Source organism: Sphaeramia orbicularis, chromosome 4 (genome assembly GCF_902148855.1).
Source record: "Sphaeramia orbicularis chromosome 4, fSphaOr1.1, whole genome shotgun sequence".
NCBI lineage: Eukaryota > Metazoa > Chordata > Actinopteri > Kurtiformes > Apogonidae > Sphaeramia > Sphaeramia orbicularis.
This window is the reverse complement of record NC_043960.1, coordinates 48,482,225-48,502,526: the sequence shown is the minus strand read 5'-3', so window position 1 is coordinate 48,502,526 and position 20,302 is coordinate 48,482,225.

Here is a 20,302-nt window from a genome sequence, read left to right as displayed (position 1 = left end):
CTTCTAAATAGTATCAAAAGATAGAGTGAAACCTCCTCAAAAAAGTGATCTCTCACTTTTTCCGGAACTGTCTTAGTTTTTTTTTTACAAGCCCGCAAAGTTGTGATGTTTGGAACTCATTTTTCACTTTGCAGTTTTTCCTGACATGTGACATATCTACACGTTCATGGGACTCAGCACAACTCCCACATGCAAAAATTTTTGAGATAGGATGTACGGTTGTTGATTTATAACAATTCTTTTATTTTCATACTTTTTCCACTTTAGACTGCCATTTGACCCCCTTAACATGCTCCAAAACTCACCAAATTTGCCATGTATTTCATGGCTGGTGAACACTTTCATACCATATCAAAATTAACCCCTTGGGTGCCAAAATGGACTCTGTAGCGCCACCTATGTACTGAAAAACACACAAAATCTGCCCTAGCAGCCAGTAGGAATGTCACAGAAACATGAAACAAATGCCAAAATGTTGGTCTGATTGAGCCCGACAAATCATACACTGACACTCATGAGCTAACTCCAACAGGAAGTTGGCAATCTGCCTTTGAAAGTTACTCTACGTTTCTGCAATTACTGCTTATTCATTTCAGACTTTTGAGTAAAAACTTATACCTCATTAAATTCCCAAAAGTCTGAAGAATCCAAAAGTGAAAGAATTTTTCAGATACGACCTACGGTTATGGAATTATGGCGATTTTTTGAAGACTATGTTTACTTTCACTTTTCACAATGGCAAACTCCCTATAAAACTCTTCCTGGTGCACAGTTGTATGTGTCTGTCTGTAGTGCAGTGGTTCATGTATCTGCCTATGGAACAAGAGGACCCAGGTTCAAGTCCCAGGCATTCCAAGGATTTTTTTTTTTTTTCTTTTTCATTTTAAAACTGTTTTTTCTGCATTGTATTGTGGATATTGGACATTTTGCACACATTACAAAGTACACAGAGTAAATTTTTTTTTAAAATAAAACCTCTATTAAAAATAATACATAATGTCTATTACATAACTTCTTTTCATTTTTATGACCAAACGCTCAACTGTTTGTACAATGTTTCTTCATTCAAAAGTACTCTTTCTCACAGACACACATGCTCACACAATAGGGTTTTTCCAAAATAAAAGCCTTAAATGTGGTAAATCATCACTTAAATGCTCAATTATTCACACAATTTAAATTCATTTTTCAAACTGATTCTTTCTCTCACATACAAAACAAATGCACATACACACAGTAGGGTTTCCAAATTAAAAGTCTCATTTTAAAGGTGATGGTGGTTTCAGCAGAGGGTCGCTGGTGTTCTGTACAGATGTAAGGAGGACAGACACTAAAGGGTGGGAACTGGTATGGGGACGGAGAGGTGTGAGTGGAGCTGAGGTGTGGACGGTCACGGGAGGCGGATCGCGGGGGAGGCGGAGGTTAAGGTTTTTCCAAAATAATAGCCTTAAATGTGATAAATCATCACTTTTATGCTCAGTTATTCATTCAATTTCAATTCATTTTTCCAACTGATTCTTTCTCTCACATACACTGACACTCATGAGCTAACTCCAACAGGAAGTTGGCAATCTGCCTTTGAAAGTTACTCTACGTTTCTGCAATTACTGCTTATTCATTTCAGAGTTTTGACATAAAAGTTAGACCTCATTGAATTCCCACAAGTCTGCAGAATCCAAAAGTGAAAGAATTTTTCAGATACGACCTACGGTTATGGAATTATAGCGATTTTTTGAAGACTATGTTTAGTTTCACTTTTCCAAATGGCAAAATCCCTATAAAAGTCTTGCTGGTGCACATTTTCACATGTCTCTCTGTAGTGCAGTGGTTCATTTAGCTGCCTATGGAGCCGAAGGACCCCGGTTCAAGTCCCAGGTATTCCAAAAATTTTTTTTTAATTTCATTTTAAAACAGGTTTTACTGCATTGTATTGTGGATATTGGAAATTTTGCACACATTCAAAAGTACACAGAGTACATTTTTTCAAAATAAAACCAAAATTAAGAATAATACAAAATGTCTATTACATAACTTCTTTTCATTTTTATGACCAAACACTCAACTGTTTGTACAATGTTTCTTCATTCAAAAGTACTCTTTCTCACAGACACACATCCTCACACAATAGGGTTTTTCCAAAATAAAAGCCTTAAATGTGGTAAATCATCACTTTTATACTCACTTATTCATACAATTTCAATTAATTTTTCAAACTGATTCTTTCTCTCACATTAAAAACAAATGCACATACACACAGTAGGGTTTCCAAAATAAAAGTCTCATTTTAAAGGTGATGGTGGTTTCAGCAGAGGGTCACTGGTGTTCTGTACAGATGTAAGGAGGATAGACACTAAAGGATGGGAACTGGTATGGGGACGGACAGGTGTGAGTGGAGCTGAGGCGTCGACAGTCACGGGTGGCGGATCGCGGGGGAGGCGGATCGCCCGGTGCGAGGTCCCGCCCAATGCTGCTTGCAGCTTTAATTATTATTATTATTATTCACACACCACTTTGACCTGGATTTTGACCCCCTGAACATGCACGAAAACTCACCAAATTTGGCACACATGTCAGGCCTGGTGAAAAATTTGATAAAATGAAAAAATTAACCCCATAGGTGCCAAAATGGGCTCTCTAGCGCCACCTATGTGAAAAAAACGGCAACTGCCCTAGTGGCCAGTAGGAATGTCGTACAGACATGAAACCAGTGCCAAAATTTTTGTTGGATCATGCTCTACAAATCATCCACTGACACTCATGACCTATCTGCAACAGGAACTTCGCAATATGCCTTTCAAAATAAAATTTCTAAAACTAACTCCGATGACACCGTTTGTGGTATTGACTTCTAAATAGCGCCAAAAGATAGAGTGAACCCTCCCTAATATAACGATTTCACACCTTTTCCATAACTGTCTTAGTTTCTTTTTTACAAGCCAGCAAAGTTGCGATGTTTGAAACTCATTTTTCATTTTGCAGTTTTTCCCCACATGTGACATATCTACACGTTCACAGGACTCACCACAACGCTCACATACAAAACATTTTGAGATAGGATGTATGGTTATTGATTTATAACAATTTGTTTATTTTCATACTTTTTCGGCTTTAGACTGCCATTTGACCCCCTTAACATGCTCCAAAACTCACCAAATTTGCCATGTATGTCATGGCTGGTGAACCCTTTCATTCAATATCAAAATTAACCCCTTGGGTGCCAAAATGAACTCTGTAGCGCCACCTATGTACTAAAAAACTCTTAAAATCTGCCCTAGCGGCCAGTAGGAATGTTGTAGAAACATGAAACAAATGCCAAAATGTTGGTCTGATTGAGCCCGACAAATCATACACTGACACTCATGAGCTAACTCCAACAGGAAGTTGGCAGTCTGCCTTTGAAAGTTACTATACGTTTCTGCAATTACTGCTTATTCATTTCAGATTTTTGAATAAAAAGTTATACCTCATTAAATTCCCACAAGTCTACAGAATCCAAAAGTGAAAGAATTTTTCAGATCCGACCTACGGTTATGGAATTATGGCGATTTTTTTGAAGACTAAGTTTAGTTTCACTTTTAACAATGACAAAGTCCCTATAAAACTCTTCCTGGTGCACAGATGTATGTGTCTGTCCTTAGTGCAGTGGTTCATGTAGTTGCCTATGAAACAAGAGGACCCAGGTTCAAATCACAGACAATCCATTTTTTTTTTTTTTTTTTTTTTTTTCTTTCTCCATTTTATAACAGGTTTTACTGGATTGTATTTTGGATATTGGAAATTTTGCACACATTCAAAAGTACACTGAGTATATTTTTTCTAAATAAAACCCTAATTACCAATAATACAAAATTTCTATTACATAACTTCTTTTCATTTTTATGACCAAACACTCAACTGTTTGTACAATGTTTCTTCATTCAAAAGTACTCTTTCTCACAGACACACATGCTCACACAATAGGGTTTTTTCAAAATAAAAGCCTTAAATGTGAGAAATCATCACTTTAATGCTCAATTATTTATACAATTTCAATTCATTTTTCAAACTGATTCTTTCTCTCACATACAAAACAAATGCACATACACACAGTAGGGTTTCCAAAATAAAAGTGTCATTTTAAAGGTGATGGTGGTTTCAGCAGAGGGTCGCTGGTGTTCTGTACAGATGTAAGGAGGACAGACACTAAAGGATGGGAACTCCTATGGGGACGGAGAGGTGTGAGTGGAGCTGAGGTGATGACATTCCCGGGACGCAGATCGCGGGGGAGGCGGAACGCCCGGTGCGAGGTCCCGCCCAATGCTGCTTGCAGCTTTAATTATTATTTTATTTTTTTTTTTTTGTCTTATTTTTCTTTCTCCTGCGCTTTGAGCTCAATTTTGACCCCCTGAACATTTACAAAAACTCACCAAATTTTGCCTAAAATTCGGAAGTGTGAGAAATTGAATTTACATATAGGTTTCGTAGATGTCGGTAAAGAAATGTTGCGGCAGCGCCCCCTTGAAAAGTGGAAATGCATTGCGCCAATGGGAGCGCATCCAACATAAAGTTTGTCGTAGAGCCACGAAAATTGGTAGACAGATTCATCATGAGGAGACAAACAAAAAATATTATAATGGCCACGCCCCTAAACCCACCCTTAGTCGGCCATATTGGATTGAAATTTCCAAAATGCTGAGTCAGCGTTTTTGCTGAAGTTGTATTTTAACTATCTCCTACTAAGCCGTTTGGCCGCATGAGCTCAAAATCGGTGTACAGTATCTAGAGAAGTGGGGCATCAAAAGTTAGCCGAATTTTTTGAATCGGCATCACCGTTTTTGTGTGACAAGGTTGCAAACTTTGCGAAGTTTTTTCGAAAATTTACCATCACAAAAATTGCTTCAGCTCAGACATACGAACAGCAATTTGGCTGAAATTTAACTTAGACGTCCATCTCCCAGGCCTACACCCATTTATTAAAAGAAATTGAAATTTCGCACTATAGCGCCCCCTACAAATGTACATTTACAAAAATGACATCAGTTCGGACATACGAACACCGATTTGGCTCAAATTTGACTCAGACATCTGTCTCAAAGGCCTACACCTATTTATCAAAAGAAACTGAAATTTTGCAATACAGTTCCCCCTGCAAAAATTTTAAATATTTTTTATTAAAATTGCTTCAGTTCGGACATACGAACACCAATTTGGCTCAAATTTGACTCAGACATCTATATCCCAGGCCTACACCCATTTATCAGAAAAAGTTTAAATTCGGCGCCATAGTGCCCCCTACAATGTTATCTTTACGAAAATTACTTCATGTTAGACATGTGAACACCAATTTGGCTCAAATTTGAATCAGTTGTCAATCTCCCAGGCCTACACTCATTTATCAAAAGAAATTGCCACTTCGCTCAGTAGCGCCCCCTACAAATTTACCTTCACGAAAATTGCATCAGTTCAGACATACGAACACCGATTTGGCTCAAATTTCACTCAGTGGTACATCTCGCAGGCCTACACCCATTCAATGGAACAAATTGAATTTCGGCTTTTAGCGCCCCCTACAGATTTATTTATACAAAATTTTGTTGAGTTCGGACATACGAACACTGATTTGTCTCAAATCAATTGTCAATGTCCCAGGCCTACACCCATTCATCAGAAGACACAAAATTTGGGGCTAGAGCGCCACCTGCTGAACGATGAGCATACTTCCACTGGACGTGCCCTTGGCGAGGGCCTTTAGATGCCGCTTGCAGCTTTAATTAGGCCCGAGCCGAGTAAAGCTGGCGCAGGGCCTATTGAGTCTGCAGTGGGCGCATGGGGACGAAATCGCCAGTGACGCGGTCGCCTTTTGCCACTGTCGCCACTCTCACACATATTCATGTTCACGGCACTGAGACCTTTCCGATGATGTACATGACATGTGTACAAGTCGCATATTTACACCTGCTCTGAATGAATGGGAGTCAATGGGACATGTCCACTCGGGGTCAGTCATGTGGGTGTAAGTGCACGACACGTGACATCTGACCCCACAGACATGTGGGGGACCTCGAGAGCTTTCAAATACAGTCAAATACGTGGTTGCCACGGAAACGCCTATATTGTTCTTGCTCAGATTATTATTATTTTTATTTTTATTTTTGTCTTATTAGGCCCGAGCCGAGTAAAGCCGGCGCAGGGCCTATTGAGTCTGCAGTGTGCGCATGGGGACGAAATCGCCAGTGACGCGGTCGCCTTTCGCCACTGTCGCCACTCTCACACATATTCACATTCACGGCACTGAGACCTTTCCGACGATGTATATGACATGTGCACAAATCGCATATTTACACCTGCTCAGAATGAATGGGAGTCAATGGGACACACCCACTTGGGGTCAGTCACGTGTGTGTAAGTGCACGACAGGTGACATCTGACCCCACAGACATGTGGGGGACCTTGAGAACTTTCAAAAAAGGGCAAATACGTGGTTGCCATAGAAACGGCTATATTGTTCTTGCTCAGATTATTTTTTTTTTTATTTTTTTTTTTTTTCTTATTTTTCTTTCTCCTGCGCTTTGAGCTCAATTTTGACCCTCTGAACATTTACGAAAACTCACCAAATTTCAGTGTGAGAAATTGAATTTACATATAGGTTTCGTAGATGTCGGTAAAGAAATGTTGCGGCAGGGCCCCCTTGAAAAGTGGAAATGCATTGCGCCAACGGGAGCGCGCCCAACATAAAGTTTGTCGTAGAGCCACGAAAATTGGTAGACAGATTCATCATGAGGAGACAAACAAAAAATATTATAATGGCCACGCCCCTAAACCAACCCTTAGTCGGCCATATTGGATTGAAATTTCCAAAATGCTGAGTCAGCGTTTTTGCTGACGTCGTATTTTAACTATCTCCTACTAAGCCGTTTGGCTGAATGAGCTCAAAATCGGTGTACAGTATCTAGAGAAGGGGGGCATCAAAAGTTAGCCGAATTTTTTGGATAGGTGTCATAGGTGTTTTTGTGTGACAATGTCGCAAACTTTGCAAAGTTTCTCCGTGAATTTACCATTACAAAAATTGCTTCAGCTAAGACATACGAACACCGATTTGGCTGAAATTTGACTCAGACGTCTATCTCCCAGGCCTACATCCATTCATTAAAAGAAATTGAAATTTCGCACTATAGCGCCCCCTACAAATGTACATTTACAAAAATGACATCAGTTCGGACATACAAACACCGATTTGGCTCAAATTTGTCTCAGACATCTGTCTCAAAGGCCTACACCTATTTATCAAAAGAAACTGAAATTTTGCACTACAGCGCCCCCTACAAAAATTTTTAATATTTTTTATTAAAATTGCTTCAGTTTGGACATACGAACACCAATTTGGCTCAAATTTGAGTCAGACGTCTATATCCCAGGCCTACACCCATTTATCAGAAAAAATTTAAATTCGGCGCCATAGCGCCCCCTACAATGTTACCTTTATGAAAATTACTTCACGTTAGACATGCGAACACCAATTTGGCTCAAATTTGAATCAATTGTCAATCTCCCAGGCCTACACCCATTTATCAAAAGAAATTGCCACTTTGCTCAGTAGCGCCCCCTACAAATTTACCTTCACGAAAATTGCATCAGTTCAGACATACAAACACCGATTTGGCTCAAATTTGACTCAGTGGTACATCTCGCAGGCCTACACCCATTCAATGGAACAAATTGAATTTCGGCTTATAGCGCCCCCTACAGATTTATTTATACAAAATTTTGTTCAGTTCGGACATACGAACACTGATTTGTCTCAAATCAATTGTCAATGTCCCAGGCCTACACCCATTCATCAGAAGACACAAAATTTGGGGCTAGAGCGCCACCTGCTGAACGATGAGCATACTTCCACTGGACGTGCCCTTGGTGAGGGCCTTTAGATGCCGCTTGCGGCTTTAATTTTTCTTTCTTTTTTTTTTTTTCTTTATTTTTCTTCTCCTGCTCTTTGAGCTCAAATTTGACCCCCTGAACATTTACGAAAACTCACCAAATTTTGCCCAAAATTCAGAAGTGCGAGAAATTTAATTTACATATAGCTTTCGTAGATGTCGATAAAGAAATGTTGCCGCAGCACCCCCTTGAAAAGTGGAAATGCATTACGCCAATGGGAGCACGTCCAACGTAAAGTTTGTTGTAGAGCCACGAAAATCGGTACACAGATTCATCATGAGGAGACAAACAAAAAATATTATTATGGCCACGCCCCTAAACCAACCCTTAGTCGGCCATATTGGATTGAAATTTCCAAAATGCTGAGTCAGCGTTTTCGCTGACGTCATATTTTAACTATCTCCTCCTTGGCCGTTTGGCCGAATGAGCTCAAAATCAGTATACAGTATCTAGAGAAGTGGGGCATCAAAAGTTAGCCGAATTTTTTGGATAGGTGTCACCGTTTTTGTGTGACGACGTCGCAAACTTTGCAAAGTTTCTTCGTGAATTTACCATTACAAAAAATTTCTTCAGCTCAGACATACGAACACCGATTTGGCTGAAATTTGACTCAGACGTCTATATCCAAGGCCTACACCCATTTATTAAAAGATATTGAAATTTCGCACTATAGCGCCCCCTACAAATGTAAATTTAAAAAAATGAAATCAGTTCGGACATACGAGCACCAATTTTGCTCAAATTTGACTCAGACATCTGTCTCCCCGGCCTACACCTATTTGTCAAAAGAAACTGAAATTTGACACTACAGCGCCCCCTACAAAAATTTTTAATATTTTTTTTAATTAAAATTTCTTCAGTTCGGACATACGAAGACCGATTTGGCTCAAATTTGACTCAGACGTCTATCTCCCAGGCCTACACCCATTTATCAGAAATATTTGAAATTCGGTGCCATAGCGCCCCCTACAATTTTACCTTTACGAAAATTACTTCACGTTAGACATACGAATACCAATTTGGCTAAAATTTGAATCAGTGTTCAGTCTCCCAAGCCTACACCCATTTATCAAAAGAAATTGCCACTTCGCTCATTAGCGCCCCCTAATAATTTACCTTCACGAAAATTGCATTAATTCGGACATACGAACACTGATTTAGCTCAAATTTGACTCAGTGGTACATCTCGCAAACCTACACCCATTCAATGGTAGAAATGTATTTTTAGCTGCATAGCGCCCCCTACAGATTTACTTATCCAAAACTTTCTTTAGTTCGGACATACAAACAAAGATTTGCCTCAAATTTGAATCAGTTGTCGATCTCCCAGGCCTACACATTCATCAGAAGACATTGAAATTTGGTGCTAGAGCGCCACCTGCTGAACGATGGGCATACATCTACTGGACGTTCCCGTGGCGAGGGCATTTAGATGGCGCTTTTGGCTTTAATTAATTAATAAATGTATTTATTTTTTAATTTATTTTTTTTCTCCTGCTCTTTGAGTTCAATTTTGACCCCCTGAAAATTTATGAAAACTCACCAAATTTTGCCGAAAATTCAGAAGTGCGAGAAATTGAATTTACATATAGGTTTCGAAGATGTCGGTAAAGAAATGTTGTTGCAGCGCCCCCTTGAAAAGTGGAAAAACATTGCGCCAATGGGAGCACGTCCAACATACAGTTTGTCATAGAGCCACGAAAATCGGTACACAGATTCAACATGAGGAGACAAACAAAAAATATTATTATTGCCATGCCCCTAAACCTACCCTAAGTCGGCCATATTGGATTGAAATTTCCAAAATGCTGAGTCAGTGTTTTCGCTGACGTTGTATTTTAACTATCTCCTACTAAGCCGTTTGGCCAAATGAGCTCAAAATCGGTGTACAGTATCTAGAGAAGTGGGGCATCAAAAGTTAGCCGAATTTTTTGAATCGGTGTCACCGTTTTTGTGTGATGAGGTTGCAAACTTTGCGAAGTTTTTTCGAAAATTTACCATCACAAAAATGACATCAGTTCGGACATACGAACACTGATTTGGCTGAAATTTGACTCAGACATCTGTCTCCCAGGCCTACACCTATTTGTCAAAAGAAACTCAAATTTTGCACTACAGTGCCCCCTACAAAATTTTTAAATTTTTTTTATTAAAATTGCTTCAGTTCGGACATACGAACACTGATTTGGCTCAAATTTGACTCAGATGTATATCTCCCAGGCCTACACCCATTTATCAGAAAAATTTGAAATTTGGTGCTATAGCGCCCCCTACAAATTTACCTTTACGAAAATTACTTCACTTCAGATATACGAACACCAATTTGGCTCAAATTTGAATCAGTTATTAATCTCCCAGGCCTAAACCCATTTATCAGAAGAAATTGCCATGTCGCTCAGTAGCGCCCCCTACAAATTTACCTTCACGAAAATTGCATTAATTCAGACATATGAACACCGATTTGGCTCAAATTTGACTCAGTGGTACATCTCGCAGGTCTACACCCATTCGACGGAAGAAATTTAATTTTAGCTGCATAGCGCTCCCTACAGATTTACTTATACAACAATTTCTCTAGTTTGGACATACGAACACTGATTTGTCTCAAATTTGAGTCAATTGTCAATCTCCCAGGCCTACGCCCATTCATCAGAATCAGTATCTAGAGAAGTGGGGCATCAAAAGTTATTTTTTGGATTGGTGTCACTGTTTTTGTGTGACGACATCGCAAACTTTGCAAAGGTTCGTCGTGAATTTACCATTACAAAAATTGCTTCAGCTCAGACATACAAACACCGATTTGGCTCAAATTTGACTCAGACGTCCATCTCCCAGGCCTACACCCATTTTATAAAAAAAAAATTGAAATTTCGCACTATAGCGCCCCCTACAAGTGTACATTTTATAAAATGACATCAGTTCGGAGATACGAACACCAATTTGGCTCACATTTGACTCAGACATCTGTCTCCCAGGCCTACACCTATCTGTCAAAAGAAACTGAAATTTCACAATACAGCGCCCCCTACAAGTTTTTTTAAAATTTTTTTTAGTAAAATTGCTTCAGTTTGGACATACGAACACCAATTTGGCTCAAATTTGACTCAGATGTCGATCTCTCAGGCCTACACCCATATATCAGAAAAAATTGCAATTTGGGGGTTTAGCGCCCCCTACAATTTTACCTTTACGAAAGTTACTTTACTTCAGACATACAAACACCAATTTGGCTCAAATTTGACTCAGTGGTACATCTCGCAGGCCTACACCCATTCAATGGAACAAATTGAATTTTGGCTCCATAACGCCCCCTACAGATTTATTTATACAAAAATTTGTTCAGTTCGGACTTACGAACACTGATTTTTCTCAAATTTGAGTCAATTGTCAATCTCCCAGGCCTACAGCCATTCATTAGAAGACATTGAAATTTGGTGCTAGAGCGCCACCTGCTGAACGATGAGCATACTTCTACTGGACGTGCCCTTGGCGAGCGCCTTTAGATGCCACTTGCGGCTTTAATTCATTTTGAACCCACAGTACAGGGGAGCAGATGATGAGATGTGGTTCCAGGGTAGCAGGCAGGCAGGTATACCGGGGGGACAGGTAGAGGGACGTGGAAATGGACTAAAGGCAGGCAGGAGATAGGAGATGAGGTGGGGACCAGGACTGAGGATAGGCAGACTGATGGGAGACAGGCAATGTGGTGTGGCACAGGACTGAGAATTGGCAGACTGACTATGAGACAGGCGATGAAGCATGGACCAGGACTGAGGATAGGCAGACTGACTGGGAGACAGGCGATGAGGCATGGCACAGGACTGAGGATAGGAAGGTGGGACAGGCATAGAGACGTAGTCCAGGGTAATAGGCAGGCAGGCAGGCAGGTAGGTTTACCAGGGGGGGAAAGCAGAGAGATGTGGTCCAAGGTCAGGTGGAGGTCTGAAACAGGAACATGAGAAAAGAACAGAGCAGGTGTGTCTGGTAGGTATTAAGGAACAATGTGGCAATGACATGAGAGCAGGAGAGGCAAGATATACAGGCTGACTGATGTGTAGCTGCTGTGTCTGCAGGTGAAGGAGGTTGAACTGATGAGGTCGGTGTGACTGAGGGAGTGAGAGGGAGCAGACAGGTGGAAAGGGATTGGCTGAAAGGTGTGGCACGGTGAGGAAGAGGACAGTAGCAGAGAGTCCCAGGTGAAAACAGTGTTTGTGATGAGGTGACAGGGTCAGGAGGTAAATGGCAATTGTTAGAACCAGTAGTACGAGGTCTGGACCCAAATGCATGACCCGCAGACAAAAATACAGTTAAGCAGTGTTCATTGAACACAGACAGGGTAAACAGTTCACAAGAAGAAGGTTTGAGTGAGTCCTCGGTATATTGAATCTGTGGATTCCAAGGGGAAAAACCCACGGCCCGGGTCAGGAGCACACGAGGGGAACCCGACTAGGAAAAAGCAAAGGAAAGTCAGGGGACAGACCAGGTCATGCACGGGTAGTCTAGCAGATAGGCAACAGTACATTAGGGAGAAGGCAAAAACACAAACCATGAATCCGGGCAAAAAGGTCGAACACTCAAGTGGCAGATCAGGCAGAAGTACAGGCAGGGGTCAGGCAGATCTCAGAAGTCAAGGAACAATCCAGGTCAGGAACAAACAGGCAGGCAGATAAACAGGATCAGAAGAAACGCTGGTAGGTAGACACACCACGAGGGAGGAATACGACCTGGCACAGGACAGGGGAAAACACAGGGCTTATATACACAGAAGGGAGGGAAGACAATGAGACACAGGTGGAACAAATCAGGGCGGGGACAGGTAATCAACACAGGTGAAACAATCAGGGAAAGGAAGCAAAGACACCAGACATGACACAAGAGGAGGACTTAACAAAATAAAACAGGAAATGACACACAAGACAGACAAAACGTACAAGAGTCCAGGGACTGATATGACAGCAATGACACAAACTGTGACAAAGACAAATTTTAAAAGTAGCTAAATTTGTTGCCAGGTGCCTTTTGAAAATAAATAGTCTGAAAAGTTGCTAAATCTAGCAAGAGAAGTATTAAGTTGGCATCAATGACCAAGACATGGATTGTAAAAGCAAGGAAAATTCACAAGGTACTTATTCTACTCCAGTGGCTGAGTTGTATTGTTCCGAGCCTCCCCCACTGGTAGTCAAGTTGGTATGTCCTGTTAAGCCACACAGCTGTTAGTAATGCCATGTTTCCACAATGTGCAACTGGCTCGGGTACCAGATACCATTCCTGGAGACTGTTTCCATTACAAGATACTACCAATTTTAGAGTACCTGGATGTCATAGCGAAGCAGTGCGTAACTTCTGTGACCTCTGCTCAGAGAGTTGCTGATGAACTCGCTCATTGTGTGTTGCCCCGTTAAGCTCACGCTAAACTTTTTTCATTGGCCACCAAGGGCAGAAAATTCTGAATCTCCTCGACCAACCACAGTGTTGTTTATTTGGGCTGCCATCACGCGGATTAACCTACCAATATGCTTACTGTAAACTTGCAAAATCTCTTGGTTTTTAAAAACGGCTGGTCGCACATTGGTGACGCAGACACAACTCTCTGACCAATCAGTGGTCTGCAGTGTTTACATGTCATGTTTTAGTATCTCTTTCTCTGTTTTGGAACCTTGGCAGAGCAGATACCAAAAAACTTGTACTGGGTACCAGATTCCAGGTTCTTTTATGTAATGGAAAGGGGTCGAGTTGAGCCAAGCCAAGCTGGTACCATATAGTGGAAATGCGGCATCACTATCTTAGACAGCCACTATCTTAGACAGAGAGAAGGCAGTGGAGAATCAAGTCTGCATTTTTTTCCATCACTCTGATTCCATGACTCTTGATTCTTTTCACAGAAAACTAAAAAAAATACCTGAACTATAACTAGCATCTCATGTGTTTAATTGGAGTGTGTTTAACTCACTGTCTACACTGTGTGAAACACACAGTCAGGGCAGAAGATTAATAGTGAAAACATACCCTGAAAATCTGAGTTCTAAGTTGCTTCTGATAAATTGTAGAGCAGCAAAAAAAAAAAAAAAAAACCCAATGAATGGATGGATGAATGTTACCTTTAAGTCACCATAGTTTCTTTGCAGAATGCAATTTTTAATGCCCTTGCAGTTTACCTTACAGGTATTCCTTTTGGTGGGCTTGAAGGGCTCATCAGTGATGACATAAACACAGTACTGAGATGAATAGGGAAGAATTCCAGTTTTATCTGTTAACCTCAAATGGCCGCCCACAGAGGAGCTGAGGTGTACTGGGAGTGCACACATCCACATACACTGGGTTACATGCAGTCAATGAATTTACCTACAGGCGTCCATAAGAGATACTGTTAAAAGAACACACAACACACCATTAGAGTAACTACATATTACAAATGCATAAATATGTGCACTGAAAAACATATACATAAATGCACAAATTCTGGTCTGTGCAGTTGTTTATGTGGTTTCCTGGAAGAAAGGACTTCTGAGGTTGGTTCTCCTCAAAATCTTTTCCTGTTTTTTGTGGTCAAAGCAAACAAGTCGTTGCTGGTTGTGTTTGCACGTGTATGTGTGTCTCATGAATTCCTGCATCTTTACAGTTAAGAGTAGGGGATAAGCCTCCCCCATCCTTAGCCCTGGCAGCATTCCAGGTACAGTGCCTGATGAAAAAGCAACAGCAAATTCCAGGCTTTATTGGCTCTAAGCTCAGAGACATTTGTTGTATCATATTTGACATGTCAGGGGCTGATCACCAATTTCTGCTTCGCTCTCTCTGCTTCTCTCCTTACAACAAGGCCATCTCTCTCAACGCTAAATGAGCTGTGATGGGTTAATGATGGTTGCGTGCAGACTTGGCTATGCCCTCTATAATTACATTGCTGGCTTTTACCTCCAGGTGTTCAGCAGACAGCTAATGATGTACTGTCTGATGAGGAAGGCAGAAGGCAAGGCTCAGGGAAGCTACACCATGGAGAGTGCAATATGTTGCCACTAGGGGTACAACGGTACATGTCGTACTGTTCGGTGCACCCCTTACGTTTCAGTACAAGCACATACGGCGGTACAGCTCATTATTCATTTTCAAATGACATTTCCGGACAACTCATGTTTATATTAGAGCTTTGCAAGACTTACAGAATTCTGCTGTCATTGGTGGGAGCTGGATGTGGAGCCTGGCTAGAGCATTACATGGCAAAGCTGGATGCAGTGAGCCCCGGCCCCAGCTGGACGCAGCCAGCCTGGCCTAAGCCGGAGCCGTGAGCAGGAAGCTGTGAGCAGGAAGCTGTGGACTTCAGCTTGAGTCGAACGCGAAGCACAGCCCTTCTACTTCCAACTACCCTTCTCAATATTAACATTAGTATCCACATTAGTAAAACCTCCTCTCTCGTCGCCATGTTTGTTATTATTTACTTTCTTCTTTTTATTCTTATAAAACTTTACTTTTCTTCATGGTATTTGTCCAGTATCATAATTAAGAGCAGTGCCCTCAGGTGGATTGATTGAGAAACGCTCATTCCAATGTACAGGATGCATGGAGGTATGAAGACAGTGACACATGACAATGTTAGAAATGGACAAACCTATTTACGTACGTAAAGGAACATAAATTATCCTTAAGGCTTTCAATCAGCTCCCAGTTATGTTTCAGTGTTACAGCTGGGCTCCAGCCAGGCTCTGCATCCAAACTGCACCAAACCGTGAACGGTGACTCAAGAACTGCAATACATACCAAACTGTGGATAACCTGTACGGTTGCATCCCTAGTTGCCACCAGCTCTGTGACAATTCCACAGCACATGAATGCCACAAGCACTGAATACAGTATAGCATCACCTCGGGGGAAAAACAGAAAGGAAAAAAAAAAGAAAAAACTCCAGTTGGTCTTGACTAACAGCTTAGGTTTTTGACACTGTATAGCTCTAATAATTGCTGACTTGCAAAAAAACAAAAAAAGCCCTTCTGTGTGACCCTCTACAGCACTGTTTCTTAATGGGGATGTTGGGACACCGTCAGGGGGCGTTTGGAATGAGAAAGCTGAGAAGGGGGCACTGAGACTGAAATGGGGAAGCGTTAGCCTGTATATGTAACAGCATCAAGCAGCATGTTATGTCAATGGCAAATTTCCGTCCTTCTGTGGTATTGCCCCCCCCCCACACACACACACAGTATGTATTATAAGCTACGTCAGACCCACTCCCCCCCTCCCGCTCTACAACTTGTTTTGGAGGGGGGATGGATGTGACAAGGAGGATAATGATGAGGTAAGGCATTGCTTACAGAGCACTATACTAGACTGTTGTGAGATAGGGAATAAATGGAAGAGAGAAAAGAAATGTGCTCTCAATGTCAAACCTGCCACCAGACGATAGTCTGGGTTTGTCTGTCTTTCATGTTGTCTGTTATTTCCTGTTTTATTTTGTTAAGTTCCCCTCATGTGTCTTGTCTGGTGTCTTTACTTCCTTTCCCCTATGGTGTTCACCTTTCTCCTGATTACCTGACTCCGCCCTCATTTGTTCCACCTGTGTCTCGTTGTCTTCCCTCCCTTCTGTGTATTTAAGTCCTGTCTTTTCCCCTGATCAGTCGCCAGTTCGTATTTTCCTCGTGAGATACTTACCAGCGTCTTGATCCAGTCTGTCTGTCTACTTGTTTTTGACCCGGTTTGCCATCTCGTTTTTGCCTATCTGCCTTCTCCCTGTCGGTTTTGTCTGCCTCAGTCTGACCTCCTGGTTTTTTGATCTCCTCGCCTGTCTTTTTACGGTACGTGAGTTAGCCTGATCCCTATGTCCTGTTGCCTGTCTGACTGCTTCCCCGTGTTTGACCTGTTTCTGCCATTGACCTCCCTCTCCTTCTCCCCAGTCGGGTTACCGGCGCGTTCTGCCGAACCGGACGGAGGGTTCTCGTTCTCAGTCCTGAGTTCCCTCCCGGAGAAGAGCTCAGCATCCATTATCCTCAAGATTTTGTTCACTATCATATTCATTGATCTGTCGGTGTTGTCCAGTGACAATAAACACTGTGAACTTTTACATCTGTCTCTGGGTTCTGCATTCGGGTTCAGTTTTCGTACACACACCATTACACTCAAAAGCTGGTTTTGAGTTATGTAAATTGATTTTTGGAAATTTTATGTTGACACAGATATTTGTCTGTACATCAGTTTTGGTTTAGCTGTGACTCATCCACCGATCTCTGGACATACACCCCTCTCCTTTCAGCCTACACATTACTCTGATGTACTAGCCAAACTGCTAAGCCTGGACACCCACAAATCTGCTGGACTGGATGGATTTGACCTATTCTTTTTGAAAATTGGAGCTCACATCATTGCAGCTCCCATCTGTGGTTTGTTCAACCTGTCACTGCAGTAGGGAGTGTTCCCCCTGGACCAGAAATCCGCTGCAGTAATCCCACTCTTTAAAGGAGGTAACAATTTGGATTTGAATTGTTACAGACCCATTTCTATCCTGCCTTGCCTTTCCAAAATTTTCAAGAAACTGATCAATCAACAGCTCATAGGCCATCTGCAGACCCGTAATGCCTTCAAACCCTTACAGTCTGGTTTTAAATCTGGGCACAGCTGCAGCTCTGCCACACTTCAAGTTGTGAATGATATTGTATGTGCTATGGACAAAAGAGAATATTGTGCAGATGTTTTTATAGACTTAGCTAAGGCATTTGACCACTTCATATTATTGGAGAGGTTGAGAAATATTGGTTTGAGAAATGTATGGTTAAAAAATTAAACGCATGCAGTCAGTAAGGGTGGAGGGCCTTTTTTCAAACCTATTACAAATTCACAAAGGTGTATCACAGGGCTTGATACTCGCTCCAACACTCTTCAACATCTACATCAACAATATAACCCATACTATAAACAACTCGCATAACCATCTGTATACCGATGACACAATTGTCTACACATCCAGTTCCTCCCTCCACACTGCATTACAAGCATTACATAGTCCAAAGGGCATCACATTACATTCAAAGAGTGCCTTTAGAATACAACAGGGTTTTACAAGCCCTATAGGTATCATCTCTACTTGCCAGTACCTGAAGCTAAATCAAGTGTGCTTAAGTACCTGGCAGTGGACAAGGTGTCGAGAGTGTCCTGGATCCATGGCAGTGGATAAGCATCTTTAATGGTCCTTTCATTCAGTGGCCTGTAGTCCACACATAGCCTGGGAGACTGGTCCTTTTTCTTCACCATCATGATTGGTGCAGCCCAGCTGCTGTTACTAGGCTGGGCCACATCTATGTCGAGACACTGCTGCAACTGCTGGCCTGTGGTGGACTGCTTCTCGTCAGCCGTTCTGCATGGAGGCTGCTTGACAGGAGGCCCCGGTGTGGTCTGAATGTCATGCTGCACAATGCCAGTGCAGCTGAGGTTGGCAGGACCTGTGGAGAAGACATTGCCATAAGACTGCAGCAGGTGGACAAGCTGATGGCGGTCACTCTTTGACAGGCTAGAACAGCTTTCAACATACAGGGCCTGTAAATGGGAGGGAACAGAGATAGAGTTAGCAAACCCCAGTTTGGACAGGTACAAGATTTGCAGGGGTTCCATGGTGCCCACCACCTGAGCAGGCTGAAAGACACCAGCCACAGCCCCTCTCTTCAGGGTGACAAGGCATAGCCCCAGGGTTGAAGACTCAGATGGGGATGCCTGTGGAGCCCTGGGGATGTACAACACCATGGGCCACGAGGACACAGTGTTTCTCAATGAAGGTCTTGGTCAGGCTGAGCAGCAGGTCCCCACAGGTAGCTGAGCAGAGGCGGGAGAAACCAGGCACTATGTACTCACGACCAGGTTCTAGGCCAGTGGTGCGGGGAAGCCGGACCACATGGGTTGTTGCAGGGTGGCAGCTGGGGTCGTAGTGTGGAACCTTCTTGCCAAACAGGATTGTTTTTTTTACAGCCATAGTCCAAGCAGGCATTGGACTGGCGCAGAAAGGGGTGCCCCAGCATTACCTCTGTGCTTTCAGTGGTGTCGACCAGTTTACATCAGTTTGCCTGCTCTGCACCAGCACAGGCAAAATGACTTCTCCCAGGTTGGATAAACCCTCAGGCCCTATCCCCTGGTGATGGATAGTTGTACAGGAGGATGGGACTGCATTGGAGGGAGTTGAAGTGATGTTGTGGCAGCACATTTCTTCTGGGTCCAGAAACAAACAGAGCACGAAGTCTTAATCCATGTGTGGTGAGTAACACTGCTGTGTAGCCTGAATGTAGCTCAAGCTTCACTCCTCCCCTGACCACTCCCCTAATTAGCACTGGTGCATAAAAACATCTCTGCTGCGGGTGCTCTCCCTCTCTCATCCTGCTGTCAGAGCTGGTGGCTGCTGCCAGGAAAGCCACTGTCTGATCTTCCATTACTGTAGAGGTGGTAAGTAGGTGGTGGCATTATTGTTAAGGGAGGTGAGCCTGATTTAATTTCTGGTTGTTGTTGTTGTTTTTTTTTAATAGGTTCACCTGCTGCTGTTTTGTCCTTTGTTTATCTTTTGTTTCACTCTTGTTTTGCCTTTGTTTGTTGTATGTTGTGCTAAGCTGCTTAGTTTAACTTGTCCCCTTGGTTGATTTATTCAGGGTTTGGTTTTGTGATTGATTCTTCTTTGTTAATCAATTGGGATATTTCTTTGTTAATTCTGTTCCCTTTTTTATTTCAGGGAGCTGGTTGCCACATGGTTGAGGGGTTAAGCACAATGGTGAGGTCTCCCCACTTTGCGAGAAAATACACTGGGACACATTTTTAGACTGTACCTTTAAGTTTGCCGTGATGTTTGCTGTGCTGCACTGAGGTGGGTATTTGGTAGCACCCCTGGGCACCCCACAGTGTAGTCTGCCTCCCACCTGTGGCCCCCAGCTTACCTTTTTTTTTATTAGTTTAGTTCTTTTCAGTTGGAATGCTAATTTTAAACTTGTATTAGTGATTTTAGATTCCTGTGTGAGGCTTTTATCTATTTGTAATAAAATCATTTTTTGGCTTAAGTTGTTGCAGTTTTGTATGTATTAATACCTTTTGTCTTTTCCTTTATCTTTTAGCAGTCCCAGTCCTTTACTTTTTATGATTTATTGCATTCAAATTATTTGAATAAATTATTTGGTTAATTTCAATACATCTCTGTCCTTAATCAGAACGAACCTGTGTGGTTTCCTTTGAGCTCCAAAGAAAACAATGTGTAAGTAGGATTATTAGAACCACATTAATTCATTTAATATCATTAGTTATTATTTCCTGGGCTTGAGATCCAGGTGGCATTGTCGGCCCATTAAGTCCCCCTTGATCACCCTCACCACACATGTATCATTATCTGAACACACGTCTTTTTCTTGGCTTTTATTACAGACAATCATTGCACTGGTGTCAGGGG